The sequence below is a fragment of the Macrobrachium rosenbergii genome, chromosome 4 (assembly GCF_040412425.1).
Source record: "Macrobrachium rosenbergii isolate ZJJX-2024 chromosome 4, ASM4041242v1, whole genome shotgun sequence".
Taxonomy (NCBI): domain Eukaryota; kingdom Metazoa; phylum Arthropoda; class Malacostraca; order Decapoda; family Palaemonidae; genus Macrobrachium; species Macrobrachium rosenbergii.
In genome coordinates, this window is record NC_089744.1 from 18,145,001 (window position 1) to 18,165,336 (window position 20,336).

The 20,336-nt window shown below is 33.3% G+C and overlaps 1 protein-coding gene across 1 annotated transcript in view; it reads left to right on the forward strand.

Moving 5' to 3' along the window:
• The first annotated feature begins 4,569 nt into the window (after positions 1-4,569).
• The window catches only part of LOC136830686 (uncharacterized), a 112,848-nt gene continuing 97,081 nt past the window's right edge, over positions 4,570-20,336 (forward strand). The window contains exons 1-2 of the mRNA XM_067090388.1: positions 4,570-4,654; positions 9,421-9,531. The gene's annotated coding sequence lies outside the window, so the exon portion shown is untranslated. The remainder of the gene's footprint in view (positions 4,655-9,420; positions 9,532-20,336) is intronic.

Sequence of the window (20,336 nt, forward strand, 5' to 3'; positions counted from 1 at the left end):
AAATTGCTTTGGACAAAATGTTGACACGTTTGATACAACCAGCAGCTGGCTAATCATTTGATTGGCATGTTTATTAAACACGAATGAGCAGAACCTTCCCTTATCTCCTGACTGACGCAAAATCTTACGCAACTGAGTGAATATCTGTCAATGCACTTATCGCTCGTGATGACAACTCGAGAACACACAATTTGGTCTGACTTGAAGAATTGCTGGGCAATGTATCCTTCGGCTTCTATCAGTTTGGCAAAAGTTATAATAAAATCCTCAGCTGCCTTCATCTCTGAGCTTGCTGCCTCACCATGCCTGACGACGGAGTGAATGCTGGTCCTCTTTTTAAAATTATCAAACCATCCCCAATTGGCTTTGAATGACTCTTCCGATGCCTCGTCTGTTGATGTTCCCATTGTCTGCTGCACCAAATCCCTATAAATGTCTCATGCCTTCTCACAGACGATGCTCTCGGTCAAGATATCTCCTGCGAGCTGCTACTCCGTCAACCACACCAACAACAACCTCTCCATCTCTTCATGGACATTGGTCTGGAGCTTTGAAATAATCTTAATGCCCTTGGCTGGCATTATAGCCTTTATCGACTCTTTCTGCTTCAAAATCGTACTGCCTCGCCAAGTCGACAACAGTACACCTCGCTCATTTTTTCGATGATTTTGTGCTTTATCTCCAAGGACATCATCCTTTTCTTCTTCTCAGCACTGATCTTGGCACTCACTTTTTTAGGACCCATGGTTAAAGCTAGGAAGTTTTTCAAAATAAACAAAATGTGAAAATAAAGCAACAGCGATACCACCCAGATGCTTGCATGGCTACCTAGTGGCAGGTGGCGTAAGCTCGCTCACTCGCTTGTAACTCATATCTCAGCTTGCATCATAAAGCAAAAAGACGACCAAGCGACGAGTCATATCTTGTGAAATTCTTAAGTTGATTCACTCTTAAATCAAGGTTTCAATATATATACATATAAACATAAATACATATACAAATATACACATACATATATACCTCATTACCTATAGCCACAAGAGACAGATATGGAGGTCAGGGGATACAAAGGAAGGGGGCAGGACGTAGGGCTTTACTCTGCTACCTGATAAATTATGATGAAAGCAAAAAGTAGAAGTAGGAGTCTTTTCTCAAGCAGTATAGAAAGCAAGTGCCATTATAATACGCACAACGCTACCCATACCTGAAGAGATAGGCACTGGCATTTCTTCAAGCAATACAATTTGAAGGCATATAGCAAATGTAGCCGCTCAGAAGCCCGCAGTCATATAAACGCAATTCTTCTTTGTGGGTAAAAATTTTTTGTAATTTTTTTTCTTCTTTGTCGTCGAGAACAATACGGTGAACTTAACCCAAATGTTGTTGTTACTGTTGCCGAGACTAGAGTAATATTCAACAAAAACCTGGGCTGGTCAGTGCTTAATTTTCACATCATCATCCATAGTGGTTCGTCCAAACCAAAGTCTCTTCAATATGCGTATTATAATGTCACCCGCTTTCTATACAAATTCAGAAAAGACTCCTACTTCTACTTTTTGCTTTCACCACAATTTATCAGGTTGCAGAGTATCCCCTGTCCCTTCCTTTGTATCCCCTGTCTCTTGTGGCTTGGCTTTACTACCCTTTTGTGATTTCATCACTTTTTTTTTGCCCAGTGATTTCAGTCCCTTTTTGCAATGGCAACGCCCTTGATCGAGAAAAATGTGGTAACAAAGGAATGGGGTTGTTTAGGTTTTAGGTACAGTTTTCTTAGATCTATGCTATGTGGCTTCTCCGTGATTATAGTCAGCTCATCTCGTTTGCTGCATAATTATATATATATATATATATATATATATAAATATATATATATATATATATATATATATATATATGTATGTGTATGTATGTGTGTGTGTATGTGTGTGTTTGTGTGTGAAAACATTCTAACTATTGAGGCTCTCTATTTAGGGTAGGTCAACAATCACGAAAACGAGAGCCGCGTAGGTAAATTCAACATGCGTGACAATTTTTATTTAAGACTGGACCACCCATGACCCATTGGGTCACTTTTTTATTTAATACATTTTTAACAAAAGGTCCTTACCAATACCCATACCCAAGCCCATATCCTTACCCATATTTGTACCATACCCATACCTACCCATACCCATATCTGTACCATAACCATACCTACCCATACCCATAGCTGTACCATAACCATAACCATACCCATATCTGTACCATACCCATACTCATACCCATACCCATCCCCATACCCATATCCATACCCATACCTGTACCATACCCATATCCATACCATACCTGTATCCATATCATACCATACCCATACCCATGCCCATACCCACATCTAAAATTAACCCTACTAATAAGTCAGAAAAAGTCTACGGGCAGCACCAGACCGTTTACCCTCTAGAGTGCAAACAAACAAACAGACAAACATGTTTCAGAGTTTTAGTATTATATAGATAGATAGATAATTGAGATTAAGTCAGCCAGCTTCTCCTAACACCGCTTGCTATTCACACACATTAAGAAAACAGCGTCTCCCCTAATGTTGGGAGCAGTCCGTACCTGAGCATCAGGCAATTTGAATTTTGGTGGCTAATTTGAATGGCATGGTGTAACTTTAAAATTTCATTATTTCAAAAAACAAACCCCGAAAGGCACCCTCCAGAATACGACCTTTCAGAAAAACTAATCATCACGGCTGTATCTTTTACAGTTATTGCTCCACAGATATGTTATGTCCCTCGCCCACCCTTCATCCCTTACCACATCCCCTGATATCTGCATCTCCGGAATGTCAAATCGGATTTCAAGAAATTTGCCACATCAGAGACCTTAGTGGGAAACCCCTGAAGCCAAAGTTTCATCTCAGTCGGTTAAATATTTCCAGAGTTATAGAGAGCCAAACTCGGGGCTTTTGTGTACTCTGGGTGCACTCTGTGGTGGTTGAGATATATATATATATATATATATATATATATATATATATATATATATATATATATATATATATATATATATATATATATATATATATACTAACTGTTATATATATATACATATACTGTATATACTGTGGTGGTTATATATATATATATATATATATATATATATATATATATATATATATATATATATATATATATATATATATATATATATATACTGCATGTATATGTTAATGGGCCTGTTCCCAGGTCAAACAGGGCCATCTTTTATTGCTTTAAGAACAGAATCAATCATCTTACTTCTCTAAGATGTCTGTGGTAGCGCGGCTCATCCCTGGTTCAGCAAATCCATACATCGCAGAATGAAACGCTAGTACGTGAACAAATGGAAAACGAAAAAATCAGTAGAAATAATATACTTTAAACAAATGCCCAAAACGGAGATTTTCAATGCTTACTCGAAGGAGGCAGTTAACCCCTTGACTGAGATAACACAGCATCCACAGATAGCAGCCTGGATATTTCAGTAATTAAAAAAAAATGATATAAATACCCTGCATGAAAACTCAGGTTTTAGTTTCACAGTAGTGATGCAAAGGCTAAGTACGTTTAATTTTAGTAATATTCATTTGAACTGCGTTGCGTATCATGTACAGATGTAGAAAGTTTTATGTAATGTATCCATATATATATACACACACACATATATATTTATATATGTGCGTGTGTGTTTGTGTGTGTATATATCTCATTATATATAGTTATGACAAAATATCCACGCGAATTAAAGGTTATTTCATCAAAGTGATGAAAAGAAATATGCGACAGGCTTGTGCTACAAATTATTTCCTGAGCCCTAAAAGAAATTACGAGCTACGTTTAGGAAAACCTATTCATCATGTGCTGTATTTTTAAACTTCCATGAAAGACAAACAAAAGAAGGGAGTAGGAAATAAAAACAATACTAGCAAAATTAGCGATTTCAAGGATATCCATAGATCGCATTCGGTCATGTTCCAAGAAGCAAGACTACTAAGATTTTAGAGTCCTTGGCAAATGACAACATCGTTCGAGTTTCGAACATCTAAACCTTCGGACGGTCGGACCTTCGACAGTTCGCTTGTAAAATCGTTCTGGGTGGTAGACGTTTAACACGAGTTTGTTAAGTAATCCTTTTTTCCTCAGGGGTGGGGTATTCAATTTCTCCTTAATTTATCGTAGCGTAATCAGTCCTGTTGTGAAGTTATTTAAAAAAATCCGTTTATCAAGCGACTGGACTACAGTTGGCGCTTGAGATTTTCATTGATTGTTGTCGCTTCGTTGGTCAAGTTATGATAAAACCCCGGGCTTCTGCAAGGTAACGCTGGAACTTTATTAATTATTATTATTATTATTATTATTATTATTATTATTATTTTTTCGAATCTTGCTGCGTGATTTTTAGTCTTGCTGCGTGTTTAGTCTCTTACAAATCTTTGACAGTCATTATAACTATTTCTGTGGGCATTTAACTATAATCTGACGTGAGCAAACGCTCAAAATTTACTAGATTTAAAGTAATTTACGCACAGCTCTAAATTTTGTCTTTTCCAGGATGTTTTTTGCACGAGTTTGACCGAGTTCCTGTTCTAACGGTAAAGCTTCACGCATCATAAAGCTGCTCTCTTTAGCAACAGGTATGTAGGAGGTATTTTTTCCGCTAAGTTTAGTGTTAAGTAATTTTTCGTCATAAATGTTCTTTAATTTGTCAGAAATTTACTTTAAATTTTTTTAATAGTCATAAATTTATTTTTTTTCAAATTTGTGTAATACATTTTTTTAATTGGTGTAATGTACTTTAATTTGTCATAAATTTACCTTATTAATTTTTGTAATTTATTTTTAATTTGTATATACTGTTCTTGAACAACTTCATCTTATCCTCCACCCTTTCAGTGGCGGCGCCCCTGGAGGGGTGGGGGAGCCCCCATGTTCTGCATAGTAGGTCGTATGACCTACTATGCAGGTTCTTGGGTGGTTTTGAACAAGCCAACTAATCAATCTTTCTTTCAGGTGGTAAGTATAGACTTAATCTATTGCTTAGCTTTCATGCAAGTCAAGATAGGTATTAGGTGTTACGTACAGTTGCAGAAGCTCCCAAAGGTTTGAGGAAATTAAGAATGTTTAAGCCATCAAACGGCAATATTCAGCATTAAAACATTAAATTTATGTACAGGTCTGGCGTCTTGGTATGTTTTACTTTAGAATGAATTAAGTTTGTGGTTAGGTTAAATCAGATGAAGTTTTGGCCAATATTCATAAAGGTTTTGCCCGAACTTAAATTTTTAGTGTAAGTTGGCGTTTTACTTAACAGAATTTTCAGAGGATTCGAACTTGGAATTTCCTTTCTCGCAACCAGAAAATTTCTGGTTATAGGAGTTATAGGAACCTCCCTAAATATACGGGTCATTTACGAAAATAGGGCTTGCTTGTCCAAGAGATAATCACTTGAAAATCACCAAAACCATGCAAAATTTTCCCCATCCAGAGATTATGTCCAGAGTAATGTTTGTATTTCTGCTGTTAGCAGATGGAATTAGTTTTATGAAGTTTGTCAGCAACTATGGGGTTTTAGGGCAACTGAACTCCTTCCCGGAAAACTCAATCGGACAACTCATACTTGGAACAACTGATATATAGACAACTCATAAGTATAAATATTTAAAAAAAACAATCTACTTAAAAATAGTTGATAAAATCAATATGCAAGTTTTTAGTGCAGGCGTAACAGTGACCATTTAACTTTTTAATTATTGACTAACTTCCTTTAAATTTCATAGTTCATGCTAGTTACTATTCGTCCTGCAAACTCCTCACAAACGGTCGTCATAGCTTTTTAACGAAATTGTTTTAGTTTTTATATTTTGTACTTGTCAAGTCGGTTGGTTTTGTACTTGTTAACTTTTCAACAGTTTTTAAAATTTTCTTTAGCCCTCACAGTGCAAGGAACTAATAAGCTTGTGGATGATAACCACGTATATAATTTTCCCAGACAGAAATGCGGATAAATCAAGAAAAGTATGGCTATGTGAAGTAAAGATGGGCAGAGCTCGCGTTCAGACGACGGCTGAGGTGGACCCATTAGAAATAGCATCTTCGACAGGGGAACACTTTCACAGCGCTGATACGAATAAAGTGAAATCGAGAATTGTCCTCGGTTCTATAAGAGCCAAGACCTTGTCATCACAAGAGACTGCGAGAATTGTGATTGCGACAGAATAGTGCTGCCCTATTCCATCAGAAAGATATTGTTTGATATCCCGCTATTGTACTGCAAATTTGAATCAGGGGAACATTTTTGCAATATAACTGGCGTAGAGGATAAGGAATGAATGCTAATTTTCGCCTCGTCACAGGGCTGGATGGTCTTGTCAAATTTTGAGCTTGGGCTGGCGATGGCACATTAAAGTTTGTCCATCTATATATTACCAGTTATATGCAATCAGCAATCAAATGGGTAATTTGAATGTACATCGTACTTTCGCATTGTTACCCAACAACACTTTTGATCGGTTGTTTTCTTGTTACTCTTCGCCCTGACATTCAGTCTAAAAGGTATATGATGGACTTCGAAAAAACCTTCATGAATAGCCTTATTTCAAGATTTCCTGACGTGGAGGTAACTGGTTGTTTTATTTATTTTTCTCAAAACCTCTACCGAAAACTTGTCGAGCTCGGCCAGAAAGTCCAATATAATACAGATTAAGTATTTCATCTAAAGATAAAGTCCTTTACAGCACTTGCTTTTTTTTTTTTTTACCACAGACTGATGTTATGTTACATACGAAAAATGCCCGACGACGATAGTTTGTCACAAGAATTTGTCTTATTTTGAAATGACTTACATTGGACCAGAAAGAAGAAGAGGAGGTGCTAGAAGACGACGTCTGGCTCCAATATTTCCAGTTGAAATATGGAACATTTTGAGAGGACTTCAACTGGCATGGCTAGAACTAATAATAGCCTTGAAGGTTTTCATAATGCCTTACAAAATTCAATTTCATGCCAACATCCGAATATCTGGAAATTAATAAACACACTTTAAGTTGGAGGCGATTTTGCACAGATAAAGAAAAATGATTTGGAACGGGGAGTGTAAATAACTTCAAAACAGGTTTACATAAGAGTGCAACAAGCGAGTTTCTAACTTTACTTGAAAATGATGTTTGTCAGAAAGTCTTAATTAAAAGCTGTGGCATATAATCTGCACTGAGTTTTAGTAAATTCTTTTTATATTACCCAATGTTTTTAGGTTTCATTGTCTCCAAAAAAAAAAATAGTTTTTCTTACTCTGGTTTTTCTTTCAAAATTAAATCGTTATCACTTTATGCCTGTTATGAGTTGAACTAGATATCAGTTGTCTTAGATATCAGTTGTCTCAGAAATCAGTTGTCTTAGATATCAAGTGCCCAAATATGAGTTGTCTGGTATGAGTTTTCCGGGATGAGTTGTCCTGTGTCAGTTTCCCTGGCACGAACTCATAGCTAGGAACTTGCAGCTCCGGTTTAACAGACAGCACGAAAGCAATTTTTTGTTTAGTTGAAATATGGAAATTTTAAGTCATGGATATTTTTTGCATAGAATAATTGGAATATCTGTTTACTTTGAGTAGGGTGTATACAAGTTGAGTTTGTCATAGTATGCGTAGTGTTTTTATGATGCTATCGCTAACACTATTAATTACTTTATGAACACAGGCAATGAGTTTACCCTATGAACATAGGCATGAACATAGGGCAATGAGTTTGTTTCTATGAACATAGGCAATGAGTTCGTTACCCTATGAACACAGGCAATGAGTTTGTTACCCTATGAACACAGGCAATGAGTTTGTTACCCTATGAACACAGGCAATGAGTTTGTTACCCTATGAACACAGGCAATGAGTTTGTTACCCTATGAACACAGGCAATGAGTTTTATGAAACACAGGCAATGAGTTCGTTACCCTTGAACACAGGCAATGAGTTTACCATGAACACAGGCAATGAGTTTTTACTCTATGAACACAGGGCAATGAGGAACTAGGAACAAGCAATGAGTTTTACTTTATGAGCACAGGCAATGAGTTCGTTACTCTATGTACATAGGCAATGTGTTTTTTCTATGAAGACAAGCAACGAGTTTAATACTCGAACACGAGTTTCACTCAAGTTTTTCTCTTGGGAACACAAGCAATGATTTTTACTCTATGGACACAATGAGTGTAAGGCTGCTGCTAAATGTACACAAGCAATGAGTTTGTTACTCAAACATATGCAATAAGTTTGATACTCATGCACAAGCAATGAGTTTTGAAGTTAATCTTGAATACTGGTAATGAGTTTGTGATGTTACTCATGAACACTAGCAATAGTTTTGTGACGTTACCCACGAATACTGGCAATAGTTTTGTGATACCATCCATGAACGTGGGCAATGAATTTATTTTCCATGAACCCTGTCAAATGAGTGTTAGGCTATCCGTGAACACAGACAGTGAGTAAATAGTACTATCGGCACAATGATGATGATGCTGTTCATGATCACAAGGCACTGAGACATTCATATTATCCTTGAATAAGGGCAGTGCTTTGTGGGGCTGGTCATAACATAAGCGGGAACTGTGATGCTTCCTTGAACAGTGCGTTGTGGAACTGTTCATGAACACAGGCAGTGAGTTTGGGATGCTATCCATAATCAAGGCATGAGTTTCCAATAGTATCCATCAACTAGGCTTTGAGTATGTGAAATACGCATTAACATAGTTAAAACGGTTGTGAAGATATATTAGTTGGATGCAATTGTTGGTAATCATTAGTGAATGCGATGCTGTAATGAACGTTAGTGTTCGCCAAGCTATCCATGGCAATCAGGTGTTTGATCGTATTTGCTATATAGCACCTGAACTGTTGAAAAGGTCATCAGGCAGTTAACGCATGTACCAATATACATTTTTAAATACAATATACTTAGGTAGGAACTGTTGAGTCTTTTTGATAATTAGTGGCAAAATTGATCTATGATGTAATCATCTCGCCCCTAACAAAAGCTCACATTACAGAACCAAGGTGCTTTAATTTAAAGTTCAGCGGTTTCTGAATTCTTGAAAGATCAAAGGTATATTTTTAAGAATACGCCTTTGATCATAGTATGTGGGTTATCTTAACTTAGATTTTGGCGATTTTCAGAATGGTACATTTTTAAAGTATTAAAACACAAATTGAGTGGTTTCTGCGTATAGTGAAAATTTTTAATTTTAAATGGCGTCAGATTCAGAGTAGCACTGAAAAGTATAAATTATTTTGGGCATTGATTGGAGAAACGTAACTCATGGTTTTTATAAGCTAATTAATCCTTAAAGTAAAGGGTATCGTTCCTATTGCCGTAAGAACATTTTCTGCTACTGTTGTTTTCCGTTACAGGTCCCAACTTGCTGGAGGAACCAGAATTCAAGGAACTGTGCAGACACGGGGCGGATTTGCGAACCTTTCGGTGTTTGCCTGGTATTTCTTGGGATCCAAGACGTCGACAAGGTAGATGCAGGCTTCTATTCATTCAATTTCTAAGTTTTCCACGCTGCGCTTTTTATTAAAATCTTGATAGGTTTGTAAGCTAGGTTCCTCGGATATTCTGCATTCGTAAACTTACCATTTGCCTGTGTATTATAATTGTTTGTTTTTTTTACTGATAATGGGTCTTTACTTTTCAGTCTTTGACTATTTCCTTGGCATTTTTATAGGGGGAAAAAAGTATGTAGAATCTGGTTTATCATCCATATAATTACAAAATTTGAAGGTAAAAACTACTTAATTTAGAAATATACCACACTGTTTAACAGTATTCACGTGAGTGAATACACATGTGAAAGGCTTATATCAAATTTTAAACGTAAGCAAATTAATGCAAGCCACCCTCATAGAATTGCTGAAAACTCCATTTGTTCAACACTTGCAGTGGAAATGTGGTTTGGGTAAATGGGTTGTGACGAGCTGAAATCTGACTCCATAGTAATGAGTAAATGTACAGTAACAAGAGCACCGTTAAATGTATTGGGAGTAAAAAAAATTATGTCAGTTACGTAATTTTACTACTCTACAACAATGTGTAACTAGAAGATAAAACTAAATATCAAACTATTTGTTTCATGGAGCTAGTACAAAGAAATTATTTCCATTCGTTGGTATGAAAATTTGATAATGTGATGGTCAAGTACACTTCCATAGACGAAGGTCTGATGTTACGTGGCTAAATATAGGATTTAACGTAGGTGAAAATAATTTTAATTTATAGATTATAAAAAAAAATCTGAAATATTGCGCAACATTTTTATCGGGGGAGGGGTGGGAAGCGGAGGTCGTTTGGCAAACAAATCTGGTCGACCACAAAGCTTTGAGATGCAAAGTTTGTTTTACCAAAAACATTTAATAATTTGTTTTAACGATTTCCGTTTGGTAGGTCACTTCGATTCTGAATAACCTCATAGGTCCCAGCGCTTTGCTTTTTCCGTAAATTTCATATTCCATTCAATTTAACACGCCACTGGTATAGGGTAATGACCATTTACTTTCACAACTAACAGTTGTGAAAATACTTAAGGCTCTTTGCAGCGTCCCTTCGTACCCCTAGCAACAACCCCTTTCAGTTCTTTTACTGTACCTACGTTCGTATTCTATTATATCTTTCTTTCCACCATCTCCAATTAATTGTTTCATCGTGAAACTGCGAGGGGTTTCTTCTGTTACAACTTTTCAAACCTTTCTACTCTCAATTTTCCCCCTTTCAGCGCCGAATGACCTCATAGCTCCCAGGGATGGCCTTTGGCCTAAACTATATTATCTTGTCCATGGCATTTAAGGCGGTACTTAAGGCCTTGTCCACACGATCAGTTATCGCCCGGCTGCGTTGGTCCTTCAGCCGGCTCCATCCCCCTTGGCATAATTATATCCAACTTGCTTGTAGGTCAATTGAGTTGTTGTCTTGTTGGGCAGTATCAAATGAATGGTAGCCAGGCCCATGCACGGTATAAAAAAAAAAAGTCGCATGCACGTATTAATCGTTGATGTGTAATATATCATGAACAGAGCTCGTGAAATTTTGGCCTATGTAAACAATGTTGTATAAATCAAGTATTGGGAAGCCTTGTGAATAAATACTATATTGTATACTGTATATATAATAGGTAATGTATATATATGTATATATATATATATGTATATGTATATATATGATATATGTATATATATGTATATGTATATAGGTATATATGTGTATATATATACTGAAGTGTATATATATGTGTGTGTGTATACTGTATATGTATGTATATATTCATATATATACATATATATACATATATATGTATATACATTTGTATAAATATATGTATATGTATATACAGTATATATTATATGTATATATATACCATACCATATGGTATGTTTATATTATATATATGTATATACATATATATACATATATCTATACATATAGCTCGTATACATATAAATAAAGATAAAATCACGAGAAGGAGCTTGGAAACACTGGAGTGCTGCAGGGCCTTTCGACGCTAGGTCCTTTACTTAGCAGACTGAAGAATTGTAAAAAGTATGTTTACAAAGAAAGCTCATATAAACGGCAGATGGGGATTATAAAGGAAACATATGTACCTGGAATCAACAACTGAAGAATTAGTAGAACTGCCAAAAACAGGATTAAATATTTAAGAGGTTTTTACAAAGATTAGGATCAACCGTTCAGATCTCAGGAGGACAGGACAATTAAAAAAGATTATACAGGGTCGTGACTGACCACTTAAATATATATTTTTTTTTAGTACAACAAAATAATTATCTTTTTTTTTTGTAAACAATAACTTTTTGCAAGATGAACATTTTTACAAATAAAAAATTACATTAAACATACGGATATATAAAAAATATATATCGAGTAACTAACTTGTAATTAAGTCAGTGGTTTTATCTTTTAGGTCATTCCAAGCATTAATGACCTAAAAGATAAAACCACTGATTTAATTACAAGTTAGTTACTCGATATATATTTTCTATACATCCGTATGTTTAATGTAATTTTTTATTTGTAAAAATGTTCATCTTGCAAAAAGTTGTTTACAAAAAAAAGATAATTATTTTTTGTACTAAAAAAAAAAAAATTTAGGTGGTCAGTCACGACCCTGTATAATCTTTTAATTGTCCTGTCCCTGCTTCTGAACGGTTGATCCTAATCCTTTGTAAAAACCTCTTAAATATTTAATCCTGTTTTGGCAGTTCTACTAATTCTTTAATTGTGTTGGATTCCAGGTACATATGTTTTCTTTATAATCCCCATCTGTTGTTTATATGAGCTTTCTTTGTAAACATACTTTTATAATTCTTCAGTCTGCTAAGTAAAGGACCTAGCGTCGAAAGGCCTCGCAGCACTCCAGTGTTTCCGTTTCCTTCGTGGATTTTATCTTTATTTATATATTCATCACGTTCCATATTTTCGTGATTCAGTTATATATATATATATATATATATATATATATATATATATATATATATATATATATATATATACATATACATATACACATACATACTGTATATACATATATGTATAATATGTGTATATACTGTATATGTATATATATGGTATGTATATATTATATATGTATATATACATATATACATACACATATATATACTTACATTATATATACATATATTCATATATATATATGCATAATATATACAGTATATACGGTATGTATATATTATATATATGTATATATACATATATCTATACATATATATATAAATTATATACATATATCTATACATATATATATAAATTATATACATATATACATATATACTGTACATATATACATATATAAATATATATACTATATATATACATATATACGGTATATACTTATATATATACACATATATACATTTATATGTATGAATATATATAACATACATTTATATGTATATATAAGTATATATGTACAGTATATATAGTATATATATGTATATATGTATGAGTATATATGTATATATATGTATATTGTATATACATATATATAGATTTATGTGTATATAAGCATATATGTATATATATGTATGTATGTATATATTATATATATACACATATGTATGTGTATATAATATATATACACGCATATATATATATGCGCATCAGCCAGGAGAAAGGTGAAAGGAAATGACTTGAACCAAGCGTTTTCGTGTATTTCCACACATCATCAGTGTTCAGGTACAAGTGACAAGGAAACACACAGTCACACAAACAATGCTAAAAAGATAAACTACGCTAACAATTACCGAACAGTGGTAATGTTTAATAGACCACTTTGTTTTAAAATACCATTCGTTAAAATTTCATCAACTTTATACAAACCTAGGCTGATATTTTTTAATTTGTTACAGTCTTTTTTTAATTACACGTCTCCAGTGATTTGTTGAAATATATGTATATATATATATATATATATATATATATATATATATATATATATATATACATATATATATATATATATATATATATATATATATATATATATATATATATATACATATATATATATATGATATACATATAATATATGTATACATATATATATATATATATATATATATATATATATATATATATATATATATATATATATATATATATATATATATATATAATATTATATATACATATAATATATATATATACAATATATATATATATATATATATATATATATATATATATATATATATATATATATATATATATATATATATATATATATATATATATATATATATATATATATATATATATATATATATATATATATATATATATATATATATATATATATATATATATATATATATATATATAATATATATATATACATATATATATATATATATATATATATATATATATATATATATATATATATATATATATATATATATATATATATATATATATATACATATATATATATATATATATTAATAGATACTATATATATATGTATATAATATATATAATATATACTGTATATATGTATAAATATTATATATATATATATATATATATATATATATATTATATAAATGCATATATATATATATAAATATATATATATATATTTTCTTGTAAAACTGGCAGTATCGTCGCTCAGTGTCAGGCTTCTCAATACCGGGCATTACCGGTGAGTTTTCTCAACTACCGGTATTACATATAATATAGTTACAATAATATTGTTGCCCCATATTTTTATATATATATTGCCACTATATATAATAGATAATATATATATATATATATATATATATATATATATATATATATATATATATATATATAAATATATATATAAAAATTATATATATATCGTCGCTCAGTGTCAGGCTTCTCAATATAGATATAGTTGTATATATAGATATATATATAAAAATACAGATTATATATATATATATATATATTATATATATATATATATATATATATATATATATATATATATAGATATATATATAAATATATATTATATATATATATATATATATATATATATACATATAGATATAGGTATATATAGATATATATATATATATAAATATATAGGTATATATAGATATATATATATATATATATATATATATATATATAACTTATAATGCTTGCTTTAATAAATGAGTAAATCAATAAAACGTCACGTTTCAGAATGCGATTGAGAGGTGAATCGGTCATCTCAATCCTTGGGATCCAATAGAAATGGTCCCAAACCCTTCCTAAGTCATAAAAGTAGGATTTGGAGGCTGTTACTGTTTCTTTAAAGGGGAAACGACTCTCATTCATAAGAATAAACAACTAAATAAGCAGATTTATAAACATACATTGTTTAGCCTAAGCACTAGACTATCGAAACTAGCTACGCGAACTTCACATTTATGCTGACCTCGTAAAATGAATGGCCTCAATCTCATAATGTCCTAATATCTTTGTTATGCGAACCACCAACTTGACGGGCAACTTAATGCATCATTTCATTCGTGTCTTAAAGAAATATGAAGACGAATGAGGCCGTAAAACCCACCTCTTGAAGCGGGTAGCAGCAGCTTGAACTTATAACGTCTTGGTGATTGTGAATGAATGTTTAAGGTAAAAGGGTAGGCGTCCGCTGAGTGCTAGACTACAAGTGCAGTTAGTGAATGAATAAATTAGGGAATTTATTAATCAAAACAAAAGCACATATGTGTAAGATAGAAGTAATCAGACACCAGCTGAATAAATGAATGAATAAACAAACACTTAGACGTGGCACCAAATAACATAGTAAATAATGCTGACGGTACAAATTTATACAAATTTATACAAATTTATTCGTCACCAAACTCGTTTAAAAAAAATGACAATTGCAGTAGATATTTTTTAAAAGTTATATACATATATACAGTAATATATGACAAATAATAAGCGAATCAAATGAAATTGCAGTAAATATTACATTTTAAAAGTTATAGAAATATATGAATTAAATCATGAATAAGCTTGTCAAATGAAAATTCAAGGAAAATGATCTACAACTTGACATTGTGTGACTCAAAACGCAAAATACTCCGGGGCTTGCACAAGGAAAATCTTCGAATTGCCTTTCGTTCCAGAGGCATTTCCGAGAACCACAATGATTCCAAATCACGCAAAAGAAAGGAGGAGGAATTTGGAGTGAAAAACAGGCAAACTCCTTCCTTCCCAGCAAACAAAAAATTGCAAGAATTCTCTGGATAATCTCGGATCAGGTCACGCCATTCCTCCGTCTCTCTGACGCGCAGTTCGACGTTCCTTTGTTGTTGCGGACGAGCGTGTTGTCACGTTAAATACTTATTCATCAAATTAGAGGTCATCTCATCTAATAGGGACCTTGACATACATATCTTGTGAGCGATAACTCAGCTCACCTGGAAGCTGGCCTCTCCCGGCTTGCGTGGGGGAAAACTATAAACTAGCGATAAATGAAAGTTCAAGGGCTTTCAACTGTTCTAGTAGCTAAGGATGACACGACTGACCGTAGAAGAATAATTAAGAGTTAACACATTTATTTATAGTTTTTTTTATTTATTTCAAGTCTACTCCTTAACCTTGAACTGAAGAGTTGATCTCGGCTAAATATTTTTTGAAGTGATATTAAAGATTGTTACACAATGTCAGCGTATGGCTGGTCACAGTATTTGACAATTCATTTACAATTTTTCATATATGGTTAGAGAATTGTAGGCTATCTAACAATTCAGTAAGAACATTTTTTCCCTCTGACTGCCAATAACTCACAGACATATTCCTATTCTGTTAGTTAGTTATGATTTGTTTAACTATTCTGTTAAATATGTTATCTTTATTTTACTAAACTAAATTCATGTTTATGCATTTTCATCCTAATTCACATATGGCCTTGATGTCATATAGAACCAGTTTAAGCAAGATGATTGTCAATTTGGAGTGCTCTGTATATGGGCATTTGTGAACACAACAACAACAACAGTAATAATAATAATAATAATAATAATAATAATAATAATAATAATAATACCGAAGAATAAGTATACGTCATGGTAACTTAGTGAGGTTATTGTTAATCACTTGCCCTTCAGCTTAACTATTTTGGAAACAGGAACCTAAAAAAAATCCAAACCTAAAATATAAAAAAAATGGGGATAACGTGAAAGGAGCATCACCCGATAACGCCAGTACAATCACAGGTGCTCTCTTATGTTTTTCAAGTTTTCCTTGAGAAAAGTAAAAAATTTTCGGTGTATCAGAAGTCTGCAACATCGCAACTGTTATAGGGAAAAATCGCGAAGCTCAATATAAGTTTAAGGTGTTGAAACACGGAAGTTAAGTAAACCACGAAAATTCAATCGGTATAATAATAATAATAATAATAATAATAATAATAATAATAATAATAATAATAATAATAATAATAATAATTGTTCCTCTGACAATTTCTGTTCATCGAGCTACCGACCCTGCATCATAACCTGTTTCGGTCCATACCGTTGCATTATTAACACGAAAACTAAACAAAAACAAGTCTTCGATAAAGCAACAACATTAATATAAAAACTATTGCACTCATATATTCTATGGGTAATGCATAAATATCCTTAATTACCAATGGATGATTCAACGTCAAACTACAAATTACGGTCGTCATTGCATCCCGATAAGGCTACCACACCTACAGTACGTCAAGAGGAAAAAGACCCGATTACAGAGAGACCAACAAAGTCAAATATTCTCTAAATCAATATAAACAACTCTGTTACACCAAAACTATTATTATCCCACCAGTGGAAAACAATACCATCCGTATTAAGGGCTAGACTTGCACCATCTGATACAATACTAACCTGCATCAGCCTATAGCACTCGCCGCACTGTATGAAAAACGGTAATAAAACTAACATTACGATGCGTAATGCATGAAAAGTTTTTGGTAACTTATTCTATAAGCGTTACTATATTATTGTTTTTAGGCCAAGCCAGAACTCATTAAAACCTCAACTAAAAGACGCTAATAGCCTTACCTTAGATTAAGGGCGAAGCATGAATGGCTCAGGTGAAGATTTTCCAATCGATATTCGCTCCATGCACGATGTCGAGTCAAAGGGGTTGGGGGGCGGGTGGGAGAATGAACGAACCAGTGTTTCGTGAAGGGCCATTTCACAAACGTCTAAAGGTTCCATTTGTAGTTTAGCCGTCTTCCCTTCAACGCGTCCGTTTTTAAACGCTCTTCATTGCAACCCAGCAATCGCGGTGTGAAAAACGGGTTGTACGAGTGAACTCTTCAGGTCAATATACCCGAAGCCACTGTTCAACTCTAGCTGAATTCACTGACGACCATTTCTCCGCTGTCTCACATCTTAGCTCGGAAACCAAAACAAACATCAGTTTCCGAGAATGATTGCTTGTCTTCGTCCTTAGACCACCCAACAACAGATAAGGCCATTATGAAAATAACTTAGAATGACATAACAAAAAGCCTGTAAAGACGTTTTATCCTAAAACGGTCATGCATAAAAAGAGCACTCCACAGTGAAAATTGCCCCGTTCATACCATCACAAGACTGTGTGAAAAAATCATATTACAGAAAAATAAATTATATTTTTGCACACCTGTTCTTTCTCTTTGTCCTATCCTTCAGCAGAGAGAGAGAGAGAGAGAGAGATAACAGAAAACCTTGTTTTTTAACCTACGCAAAGGGACCTTGGGGATTCACATCACGAAAAAAGATTATCTAATATAATTTCATGAAGTCGAGTCTTTCTGAAATCCAAACCCACGAAAATAGATGTCAAACAACTGACGGAAGATATTCACAAGTTGACGGATTTTATCGTATGTCTGTGATGCACAGTCATCTGTTTTTTTCTTCAGAATACCCTTCTCTTTATAAATGAATAAATAAATAAATATACAACTGAATATATATATATATATATATATATATATATATATATATATATATATATAATTATATAAAACATATAATGCGTCCTTGCTTATTTCAAAGCTATGAGGAAAAGAGGACTTGTGCCTTTCTCGTCTTTTTCTCTTCAAGATAACGACACCATCTTGAACAGTAATACACACACCTGTACGTATGAATATAAGGAACAAAAATGTAAAAATCCTTACTGTACAATAATTTTCAACGAAACCTCTTCCAGATTCTAACAAAGTAACAGCTGAAAAACGATATTTCATATATTTCTTCCCACAGTTCAAAGCATATTTAACAAAACATTTACAGGACGAATACTTCTGCATGACCCTGTACCGGAAAACCTATTTTCTGTTGATCAAAATTAGAATTGCTGAGGCGCACGAAGGGAGAGGAAGAAAATTGCAAGTTTTTTTTGACGGAATGATCCCAAGGTTGAATCATTGTGAGGAATTATGTTTGCATGCCGTTCCATGTCCGGTCGACATGCAATGTAGGTCATGGGTCTCAGCTCCGTGAATGGACTCGCTTTGTATGGTACACACACACACATATGTATGTAGTGTGTGTGTGTGTGTGTGTGTACAATACGCCTTTTGTCCATTTTGAGGAGGTGCCATCATAACAGTAATCCCTCCTGGGTCTTATCAAGCTTTTATTGAGAAGGTTGCCATCTCTACGTTCTTTTCTTGACTTCCGGTTGAAGTGGGTGCTCACTAGCAGCTGGACAGACCGTGGACTGCACAAAATTTTGTGAGACCAGTGCATTAACATTGTAACCTTATTAATAGGTCCAAGCAAGTTGGTGTTAGCGGATGCAAGCGGAAATGGAGAAATTTTCAATTATCATAGGAATGCTTGACATTCAAAGCTGATATTCACGAGCGTTAATTAATGCTTTATGCAGAGGAAGCATACTGTTGCTTTGTTTTCCCTCTCTAAGTATTAGAACAATAAAGAACTTTTCATTTTCATATCACGCAGAAGTTTGCATTAGTGTTTTTTTCCTAGTCATCTGATCATACTTACAAACAGTCTGACAGAGCACATAGTATTTATCTGAGGGCAACAATAGTACAGTTTTACTAGGCTTGAAAGTCAAATATAGGCCTATGTAGGATTAAAAAAAAGGAAAACTAGCAAATGCCGTATTTATGGGAGAGAGTTCTAGAGCAGGGTCAGTGTCAACAACATGTAGGCCTACATTTAAATCCATTTACTTATTAGCTTGTCAAGCTGCATTATTATTCTGAAGCTTAGTCTGTAATAAGAATTTCAGTGGGTGGAGATTACATGATAAGAAAAGTTCAGGTGAAGAAAAATATTTGAAAATATAATCAATCATCTTGTAGGCTAAGGTTCAAAGGGAATGCCTCTTGGTTACCTCAAGGAAGTTAAATGTAGGTCAGTTGGTTATATATCAAATTAAATCCCTCTGCAAGTTCTTAAATTTCTTTCACTGCATATTTTGTGCTTAACTTATTAAGACTAAGCTCCTGTGCATTTGTTTTCCATGATAAGTATTGTTTTGGAATGTTTACGAGCCTTTGCTAAAATGTTAGAAATATCAGATATCTCAGCTGAGAGAGAGAGAGAGAGAGAGAGAGAGAGAGAGAGAGAGAGAGAGAGAGAGAGAGAGAGAGAGAGAGAGAACGCGTTTGTGAGACTAAAATCTATGAGAAGAAAGCTATCTACACGCACACCACAACATCTGGCCTTTAAGCCCACCCATGAATTATAATGATTAGGAGGGACTATGGCGCGAGACCTTCCCCTATAGTATGTATGATAAACAC